At 37.3% G+C, this 10,854-nt stretch overlaps 1 long non-coding RNA gene across 3 annotated transcripts; it reads left to right on the forward strand.

Moving 5' to 3' along the window:
• The first annotated feature begins 278 nt into the window (after positions 1–278).
• On the forward strand, positions 279–6,892 carry LOC102598185 (uncharacterized). 3 transcript variants are annotated; one of them, XR_367615.2, is made up of 4 exons: positions 279–414; positions 503–631; positions 5,731–5,784; positions 6,602–6,892. It is a non-coding gene; the product is annotated as an uncharacterized lncRNA (long non-coding RNA). The 3 variants fall into 3 exon arrangements; XR_367614.2 differs by having other exon boundaries at positions 5,731–5,776; XR_367613.2 differs by lacking the exon at positions 5,731–5,784.
• Positions 6,893–10,854: the final 3,962 nt, after the last annotated feature.

The raw sequence follows: 10,854 nt of genomic DNA on the forward strand, positions 1-10,854 counted from the left end.
CTATTTGTTCATGCCTTTAATTTTATTTTTTTTAAAAAGAACATTTTGAAACATTTTTAACAGATGAAGTTATATTTGTATAATTTTTTTATTATATAATTAAATTTAAATATATATATATTAAATAATGGGTACAAAATGTACCCAAGAGTTTATTAGAATAAAATTAAAATGCCAATAAAATAAAATCTGATGGGTTTAGGCACACAGGCCCCACCACTTCAGTAAAGAAAAAATAAACTAAAGAAACAAATAGAAAAAGCAAAAGGAAACCAAATTAGAAAAAGCCCATCAAAAAGAAATGAAAGTTACTACAGTCAGAGGTCTACCTACAATGGTGAAGACCAAATGTTACGCCTGAAGCCGTCGTAGCTCACTGGAATTAATCATCTGCAGATTTGGGGCGGCAATAAGGTAATGCTTGTGGTATCTCTCAAAAATTCCGATCCGATGCCCATCAAATTTTAGCTCAAACTCATCTTTAAGCTTTACCAAATTCAAGGTTTAAACTGGTCCCCTGAGGTGATTCCAATGTTAGATGTCTCTAAGCTCTCACCAGAAGCTGCAGAATCAACACCCAAGCTGAAGAATCGTAAACCAGTTCATTTGAATGTTTGCTGTTAGCTCTAAGGTAAATCTGGCCTTTGACTATACACTTACATAAGATCAGATGTAACACTAATTTAACTTGAAATCTGTCCTAATAAACACCTTACAATGGGCTGAGCTTCATACGAAACTAATACCACCGTTAATAAGTTATTTTTTAGTTCAGATCACAAATTAGTTTAGGTCGATTCTAATTACAAGTTGTTGCTAGATCTTGTTGTTTGCTGAATCTTATAGGTATTGTGTCTTTTGAACTAAGTGAAAGCGGTTCGGTTTTCTTGATATGCTTTTAGACCTACAACCTTACCCCTTAATTGTGTGAGCTTGCATCTTCTATTTGGTTCTCTATTCTTGTATGTGCTGAATCTTAGTTGTGGTAGTTGTTGTTTATCAATGTTGAGAAGTTTCCTTGCTTGCGATGGTAATGATTGAAAATTCTGATATTGAACTGCTCCTGTACCTACAAAATAAAAAACTTCATTAGCTAAAAAATCTGCTGCTAGTGCATTGCCTTCCCTAAGGATGTGAGCAAAATGCACTAGCCCTTTTCTCCTCCACAAATTAATACTAGCCATCTCCATCCTGATCTTCCAAGGAGCTTCCCGGTTTCCTTCTATCATATTGATCATGGCAAGCGAATCAGTTTCTATCAAGATCGGTACTCTCTGCTATTCAATATAGTGTTGAATACCTCCTTGAATGGCTATTGCTTCTGCCTTGATGCTATTTGTGATCCCAAGTCTTTTAGCTTCATCATATACTAGATTACCATCAGCATCTCTAATATAGAAAGCTGCAGAGCTCTCACCAGGATTTCCTCTACAAGCCCCATCTGTGTTACATTTTAACCATCCTATTTCAGGTTTTTTCCAAATTACCACCTGCGATTTTATTATGGGTCTGTATTGTTCAAATTGCTGAACCAGTTGAGACAAATGGTTAGGAATGACCTTTATCCAAGGGTATTTTAGCTTCACTAGTTTGACTAGGTTACTATTAATCTCTTGAATCACCTTCCACTTCGTCATATTCCCTCCATGCTCTATAATATTCCTTCTTTTCCACTATTTCCCACCACTTCTGTATTGCTTGATGAACTTGAATGAAAGGGCCTTTTAGCCCTATAGCATATGCATAGTATTTCCAGATTGATCCCGCAAATTCTCCATTGATAAAAAGATGAACCGTTGTTTCCTCTTGAGCTTTTTCACAACATCTACACCTGGAAACCACATTTATCTTCAGCGTCTTCAACACTTCATCCACAGGAATTTTGAATTTCCACAACCTCCACAAAAAGAAACAAATTTTATAGGGACCCCTGTACTCCAAATGGAAACATATTCTTCCTTCTCGTGACCTTTCTGTCTGATCTCTTCCCAAGCACTGCTTACTGAAAACTTTCCAGAGCTAGTTTTCATCCACCAAGGATGATCAGAAAGCTCAGAAATATATTCATATTGAAGTTTCTTGTGAGCATGTTCAACAACTAATTCAGAAAGGTATTGGTGAAGCTTTTCTCTTTTCCAGCCACTTGAATCCATGAAAAAAATTCAACTCTTCAGTATTCAGAACTCTTACAAAATCTGGATGAGTTGACTTTATATATAGTTCCTAAACCAGTCTAGTTATCCTCCCAAGTGTCAGAAGTACCACTCATTGACTCCCACCAGATATTCCCATCTATTTGATCTCTCGCCTCAATCATTTTCTTCCTTATTTGAGATCCGTTTTTCCACAACACCTCTATTGGTTTAAATTTCTTACAATATTTATTCCACATGAAATTAGACCATAATGATGAAATAGTTCTGAACCTCCACCAAAGTTTAGCAAATTATGCTTTAGAAATATCATGAAGATAGCTAAAGCCTAATCCACCCTCTTTTTTTGGTAGGCACAACTTTGACCAAGATACCCAATGCCTGCTTCTACCTTCTTCCTTTGTGCTCCAAAAAAATCTAGCAAATATCTTGTGCATCTCATTAATAGTGTACTTAGTAGGGACAACTGCAGATATCAAGTATATAGGAATACTTTGAAGCACACTTTCAATGAGCACAACTTTGTCTCCAAAAGATAAAAGTTTTCCTCTCCAATTTTGCAATCTATCCTTAACTTTCTTTATTAGATCATTGTAATATTCCTTCCTTTTCCTATTGTGAAAAATTGGACAACCTAAATATTTGAAAGGAAAGTTTCCTTTAGATAAACCAGTAATCTGCTCAACTTTCTCCACCAGTCTAGCCTCCACTTTATGAAACATATAAAAACAACTTTTCTCCTTATTAATCAGTTTCCCTGAGATTGTTTCATACGCTTTAAGATCCCTCATTATTTGTTTTAGAGTCCCTTCCTCAGCAGATGAGAAAATGATAGTGTCATCTGCATAAGCCAAATGATTAATGCTTTGACTCTATTTAGGCATTCCATAACCCACAAAGTTATGATTTTCAAACAATGAGTTTAGAGCTCTAGATAAAACTTCCGCTGATAGTATAAACAAAGCAAGGGATAAAGGATCCCCTTGTTTTACCTCTCTTGTAGAGTGAAATAAGCCTTTTGGTTGTCCATTAAATAAAATAGAGTACCAGTTATTAGAAATCAACCTCCATATCATGTCAATGAAATGATTTGAGAAACCCATCTTTGATAAGACTTTGACAAGGTAGAGCCAAGAGACCCTATCATAAGCCTTAGCCATGTCAAGTTTTATAATCACATTGGCTGGTTTTCCTCTCTTCCTAATATCTATAACAATCTCTTGAGTTAGTAAAACATTTTCAATAATGCTTCTACCCTTTACAAATCCAGATTGATTAGGAGAAATCAATTTTGATAGTACTTTCTCCATTCTACCATGAATGACTTTGGAAAATACCTTATTGATAAAGTTACTAAGACTTATAAGTCTTAAGTCTGAGTAGTTTTGAATAAGATCTTTTATTGGCAACAACACCAAGTTGGTGTGAGTAACAAATTTTGGTAAGGTCTGGCCCTGAAAAAAACTGCAGGTAAGTCTGAAGATATCCACCCCCACAATATCCCAAGACTTTTGGTAGAAGCATCCTGTAAACCCATCTGGACCACTAGAACTATCCCCATTAAATCAAATGCTGCTTCTCTCACTTCTTCTATAGTAGGTATCTTGCACAATAGGTCATTCTCCTCTGGACTAACCAAACTAGGGACGTGTTGTAGCAACTCCAGATTAGTATCTTCATCTTTCTATGTGAATTGCTGACTATACCATTCTACTGCTTCTGTTGCCATTTGGTTTTCATCATCTAACCATATGCCATTTTTGTCTTTGATTCTTTTGATCTTCAATCTGTTTCTTCTCCCTTTTACTAGGTTATGAAAGTACCTAGTATTTCTGTCCCCTTCTACAAACCAGTCTATTCCAGCCTTTTGCCTCCAATATTCTTCTTCATAATGCAGATATCTCTTTAATTCAGCCTGACACTGCTGCAAAATGGATCTATTTTGTGGAGTAAGGTCTTCTTCAAATAATGATTTCTTGAGTCTCACTATCTCTTCTCTGATGATAAGTTGTTTGAAAACATCACCATACACTTCTCTGCTCCATTTTGATAGAATGCCCTTCATCTTTTTCATCTTGTTCTTAAACGTGATAAAAGGATTGAGCCCTTCTTCTGCATGCCAATTTTGTTTTACAACTTCCATAAAATCAGCATGTTCAGTCCAAAATTTCAAAAACCTTAAAGGTTTGATGAAATTTCCAGCCTGAACTCCGAAGGTGCACAACATTGGACCATGATCTGAGCATGTTCTGGCTAGATGCTCCACTTCAATATGACCAAAGATTGATTGCAGGTGCTTATTAACAAGCATTCTGTCTAATCTTTCAAAAATGCAATCTTCTCCTGTCCTACCATTCCACCAGGTGAAAGGACTACTTTTGAACGGAACTTCCTCTAATTCACAAGAGTTGATGCAGAAAGCAAAATCTTCTACCTCATATGGCTGAACAGGCAAGCCTCCTATCTTTTCCTCCCCATTAAGTACTACATTGAAATCACCCCCAACCATTCATGGAATGGTAACTGTGTTGGCCAACTGATAGATGTCATCCCAAAGTTCCAATCTATGATTTGCATCACATTTGGCATATACTAAAGTCATCACCATCTCAATATTCCGGCTCTTGTATCTTCAAGTTTAAAGTAATCTGTTGAGATTTATCTTCAATAACTTCCACATCTACGCCTTGAGCAACAAAATACCAAATCTTTCCATTAATATTAGCTCCTGTCACGTGCATACCCAATCTTCTTTTGTATTTTTCAATATGTTTTGTCCGCTGAAAAGGTTCCGGTAGTACTATAATAAAGAACTTATGATGTCTGTTTAACATTTGAAGCCTATGAAAGGCTTGATTAGTTTTAACAGATCAAATATTCCAGGTGAAAGACTTAATCATCAGATAAGCTAGATTTGGCGGCCAAACTCCTTGTTACAACCCTGGAAGACTGTGGTTTATCAAATGGAAAGTTTTTATTGCTCCTTTTTCTTACCTCCTTACATATAGTTTTAGGGGATATGTCAGCTTCCCTTGCAGCTTCCATCTGCACCATCTGCATATCTTCATCTTTGTATTCTTTATCTTCCAATTCGAGTAGATTTTTCCCCTGTTTATTCTGCATATTCACCTTGTGAGTCACTAGGTCATGTAGAATTTTGTTTGGATAAATATTGCTGCTACTCTGTCTGTCTTGCATATCTAATTCAATACTTAATCTCTCTTCCCAATGTTCATTCCTTGGCTCTATGCAACCTATAGCAGGGCATGATGAAAGTGGTTTAGCCTCACTTTCCATCACCAGTTCCATTTTTTTCTCTGAATCTCCAGTGAACTACTCCACTTCTGGTTCCTTTAATAATTCTCTACTATCTTCTGGATCATTTGTTTCTCCTCCAAGATCCCCATTATCTGTTGTAGTGTTATTCACTATTATTAACTCCACTTATGGATTTTCTTCAATTTTTCCATCTTCTCTATCTACTCTGTCTCCACAGCATGAATCCTCCTTGTTGATACTCTGGCTACCTGATTGTGTGTTGAGACTTCTGATTTTACTATCATCTTTGTTTTTTCAGGGTTGCCCACCTGAGCATGTGATTTGGTGTTGCTGTGTTCTCCATTGTAATTTGGTGCTCTTGCTTCTTTGATGCCCTTTAACTGTTTATCTTCGATGTTTTCCAGTTCCTGTCTCTTTATTTAATGCCTCAAACATGTTGATTGTCTAAATTCCGTTGTGCTTTTGTCTTCATTACCTCCTGCTATATTTTTAATTCTATTATCTTTTACATCATTCCACATCTTTGGCACTCCTACAACTCTCCCACTAGATAAGAATCTAGTAGGAAAAGGCTTTACAGTAGGTTGCTTTTCTGCACTTTGAATTTGCTTTCCTTCCCTTTTAATAGATTCATTATTAGCATTAGCATTATCAATATTGATTGCCTCCTTTTTGCTTAGTTCTGGATGTAGTATTATGCATTCTTCATGGCCATGACCTTGCATTTTGCATTCATTACATTACTTGGGCAAAAAGTTATATTTGATCTTCACAACTTCCTTTCTCAATTCCCCTTTATCATCATCTGCTATTTCCATGATCACTTGAGTAGGCAAATTTTCTAGTAGATTGACTTGTACTTTAACTCTTGCGCAACTTGGCTTGGTTTTATTAATGGTGGCCATGTCAAGTTGTAGTGGCTTTCCAACTGTTGAAGCTAGTGAAAATAGAACTTCCTTCACAAAAAAAGTAGGCAATAAATTTGGGAATGAGATCCAGGCCATGGCTTGAGTAGTTTCCTCCGCCACCTTGAATTTGGCATCATATATCAATGACCTCATCTGGTAGTTGTACCCTTCTTTATCATTAAAATAATATACACCTTTTGACATTATGTTCACAAAATCTTCAAGTAGATTAAATCTAATAAGAATGTGTCTGTTGCGCAGGTACCCAACTTGGCAGTCCCCTTTTGTTCCACATTGTTTTGGAATTAATGTGCGCAATTCCTCCAAGGCAGGCCATTCATAAGAGAACTTTCCAACCACTGCATATTGGAGATTTTCAATGATATTCATTCATGTCACTTCTGCCTCTGTCCAACGAACTACTGGATATCCATCTACAATGTTGACAGCTTTCATCTCAATTGGTTTTGTAATTGTATTGGACTCCTTGCTTTTAAGCAAATCTGCATACTTTGTATGGATAGTAATAGGACTGGGTATTTGTTGTACTGATGCTATTGGTTGTGTTATGGCTTTGAAAGGTAAAGGAGGGAAATTGGATTGGGGTGTTAAATCTAAATTGGAAGAGGAGGCTCGATCAACCAATAGAGGTGGCTGACCGGCGGCCATTGGTAGGTTTTTCAAGAAATTTAAATATATATTCATAGAACGATAAGGTTTTTATCATAGGAAGGGGTGTAAATGTAAATTTTTATAGTATAGGGGAGGTGAAGATGTGTCTGATTTCAAAATACAAAGGATCTATTCTAAATTAAATTATAATATAAGAGTATTAGTGTAACCATCCCTGATAAACACTATTAAATTTATTCTATGCTATTACTATTATAATATATTTGTATTTATGACCTAATAATTCATGTTCAACTAAAATGAAAATCAAAGTAGAATTGACAAAACAATATGACATACCAAGCTACAAAATAGTCATCATCTGAGTATAAACGAATTCAACAATGATGTTTTCACCTAACATAATTTGAAAGATTTTGATTTGTATATCTAGAAAATGTGAAAAAATTAGTGGTAACATTCTATTTCATTTTTAAATTTTTTTTTACAAGAAATAAAATTAAAATATTTTATACTTAATTACTTGATGTTTTGTAATGACTCTCCAAGTTAATTCATTGTACATGCCTTCTTTTTATCGTTTAGAGCATTCCTATAGCAACCCCAAGTCTTTTATGACTTGTTGAGACTGATAGCTAAGCCATATAATTTTCCGTTTGGTTTTTATGCGAATTTCTATGTTTTAGAGCTTTTGAAACTTAAACGGTTGACTTAGGTCAAAAGTTTAGGAAGATAACCTCAGAATGCAATTCAGACAGTTCCAACAACTCCATAAGGGTCATTTTAGGCTAGTGTTATGGTTTGCCTGACTTCGAGGCTTCCAGTGTGAATTTGTGTCATTGGGCATTTTAGTTTTTAAGCTTTGGCCTAAGTTTGACATCGGTCAATATTCTTCATAAACATGCTCGGATTAGAATTATGTGGTTAGCTCTAGTATGTAGAGTTTTTTCTAGAACGGCCCATCATGCAGATCCCTAGGCTCCTGAGAAAATTCCAAGCCCCTATATGAATTTTGGCTAAAAATGGAGTTTTTGTGTGAGACCTAATTTTTGTCGAATATCAAATTTAATAGGGTAGCATATCTTGTTTGCGTGTATGGGGTTCCGAATGATCTCAAGCACCCTGTTAGGGATTTTGAACTTGTCTAACCTAGGTGACATGCATAAGCTGGTGCAGGAAATATTTTGACTTCGCATACGCAGGAAGTGGGCCGCGTTCGTAGAGACCAGTGCACCTGGTCACCGCGTTCATGTGACTCCTATCATGTCTGCAATGGCCTGGGTCCCTAATCCTCCACAATTGCAGCGCCCCTGTCGCGTTCGCGATGGCCTGGGTTTCTAATCCTCCGCAATCGCAGGCCCATGATCTCTTTTGCCTTCGCACTTGCAGTCTCTTCTTTGCATTCGCGAAGGGAATTCTTTCCGAGCCTCTGCATTCACAAAGGATTAATTGGTCTGGTCTTTTACATAAAAACCAAACCTGATCAACAATTATTCATAAAATTGCTTAAGCAATTTTCAGAGTTTTAGAGATCCAATTGAGGTGATTCAAAATATGGTGCATCTGGAAACATTGGGGTTACGAGGATGATCAGTCGGGGAGTTTTAGAGAGGATTTGCTTGAGGTAATTTGTTTTGTTTAGGGGTTGCATTACCTCCTTCATTGTTCTTTAAATTGTAAATAATTACAAGTTGGTTGTTTAAATTGTTCCGATCCCCAAATTGTGTTCTGCTTTGGAACCTAAGTGTAATGACCCAAACCGTCGTTAATTAGGAAATGAAAAATGTTAGGAAAACTGGGGCCCTCAGCCCGCCATAGCGGGCCAGAAGCCGCTAGGGCGGTGGTGCTCTAGCAGGATAAGTGGCCGCCAGAGCGGGATGGACGGGACATAATGTAAATAACGTGAAATCTTAATTTCTCCTTTTCCAAAAAATACCAAAAAGAGGTGAGGATCACCCTAGAAATCCTCAAAAGGCTTCTGTAGGCTTGGGAGGAAAGGAGAAAGAGATTTCTAGCGTAAGGAGGTCGATAGATTGCGGACTTCTGGTCAAATTAACCGTCCTGTCGTCCGAAAACCAGATTTTGAGCTACTATCCCTCTGTGAATGCTTGGCGCCTAGGTAGGCCAGGTTTATTAACTGAGTAGTTATAACTCCATTATTCACTACGTAGTATAATGGAATTTGATGGTAGAATTCATGCGTAGGCTTTCGTGCACCGAAATGAGATGATTGTACTCGTATCCTAGGTGTTACATCAGACGTAACCGTAAGAGGAAGCCTTAGTTAGTGAACTAGGGCTAGACGATGGTTGATTTCCTATTTGTGAGATATATGGCAATTTATTATGATATGGTATGCATGCGTGTATGCGAAGAATGAAAATGTGGAAACAAAACTAATGAATTGATTATGAATGAATGATTGTATGCCATGAATCAACACTTGATTGTATGATTTGAGTATTGTACAGTATGGATGTTAATTACTTTACAAGTCTTAACTCGAATTGTTTTAAAACTCTTAATTTAAGAAATCTCCATGAACTTCTTTTTATCTTAGTTTTTATAATCTTCCGTATGTTTTTCATATTTTGGGAATCGAGGTTTCTCCTACATAGGTGTTAGAGTAGGTGCTTGTACGGCCCGGTGGGTTGGGTTGTGACAAATTGGTATTATAGCCCAGGTTACCGGTCTCCCCGTACAAGAGCAAATGTGGAGTAGAATCCTGCGGATGGGTGTGTTGACGTCCATATCTAATTTTCAGGAAGCTATGAAGCATTCTAGGAAGTTGTCTCATTTCTTCTCTCTTTTTGTGTGAGTTGTTGCTTCTGGTATGAGTTGAGTCCGATTGATATCTCCCGATTCCAATTGGTATCTTAACGAAGTGAACCGGACGTCATAGTCGCGGCTAAAGGGACACAAGCAAGTTAAATTAGAACCGAGAAGGTTCCGATTGGTATCTGGCCTTAGGGACTGTATAAATGCATGGATGATCAGTAATGGTCATCTATGGAGCTAACTAATTAATAACTTGGACTTGTCTGTGAGTTGTAACTTGAAACTGTGAATGTGTGCTTCTTATGGTCTGAATTAACTGTTGGTGTAAAGAATATGATTTCTTGGATGTTATGATGTGATTATGTGCACAATAAGTGCTTGTCTGAACTTTGATATACACAGCATGATAGACTAAATATTCGAACTGTGCGTGTTGTGATTGCTTGAGTTTCGTGAACTTGTTGTTGGAAAGAAAAGTCATGACTAAGTTCGGTGCAAGGTTCTAGACAATCTATGATGTGATTCGTAAAATGAAATTTGGACGTGTCTTGCGATTAATAATAATCGTGTGAGTGTATGGGCATATCCTAGGGATGTGCGTGGTTGTGGTGTTGAATTAATGTATAGGGATTTTGGAGTGTGTACTGTGGGGATTGACTCGGGGTAGACAATGACTATCCTAGCTAAGAGGATTTTCATTAAATTGCTTAGTTATAGCCTGAGAGTTAATGAGAAATTATAGAAACGGGAAGAACCCCAGGAAATTGTTGACCTGGGGTACTGGTCCGTCTGAGCCGCTAGGGCGGGATTATTCCTGCCAGGGCGAGGCCGCCAGAGTGGGATTTCTCCCATCAAAGCAGGATAGGGCGAGACAGAATCTCAGCCATGTTTCCTCTGTTTTTCCTAAGTAAGGCTGGCAAACGGACCGATTTTTTGTCCGGTCCGATTCCCGTACCGGTTGAACCGGTAAGGAACCGGTCTTATAGGTACCGGAACCGGTACCGAAACCCGGATTTTTATCCGGTTGATCCGGTCCGGTAAGAACCGGTTTCGGTCCGGTTCAACGGTCAATTTATTATTATTATTATTTTTATTTTTTTAAA

This window comes from Solanum tuberosum, unplaced genomic scaffold (assembly GCF_000226075.1).
Source record: "Solanum tuberosum cultivar DM 1-3 516 R44 unplaced genomic scaffold, SolTub_3.0 scf00138, whole genome shotgun sequence".
Lineage (NCBI taxonomy): Eukaryota > Viridiplantae > Streptophyta > Magnoliopsida > Solanales > Solanaceae > Solanum > Solanum tuberosum.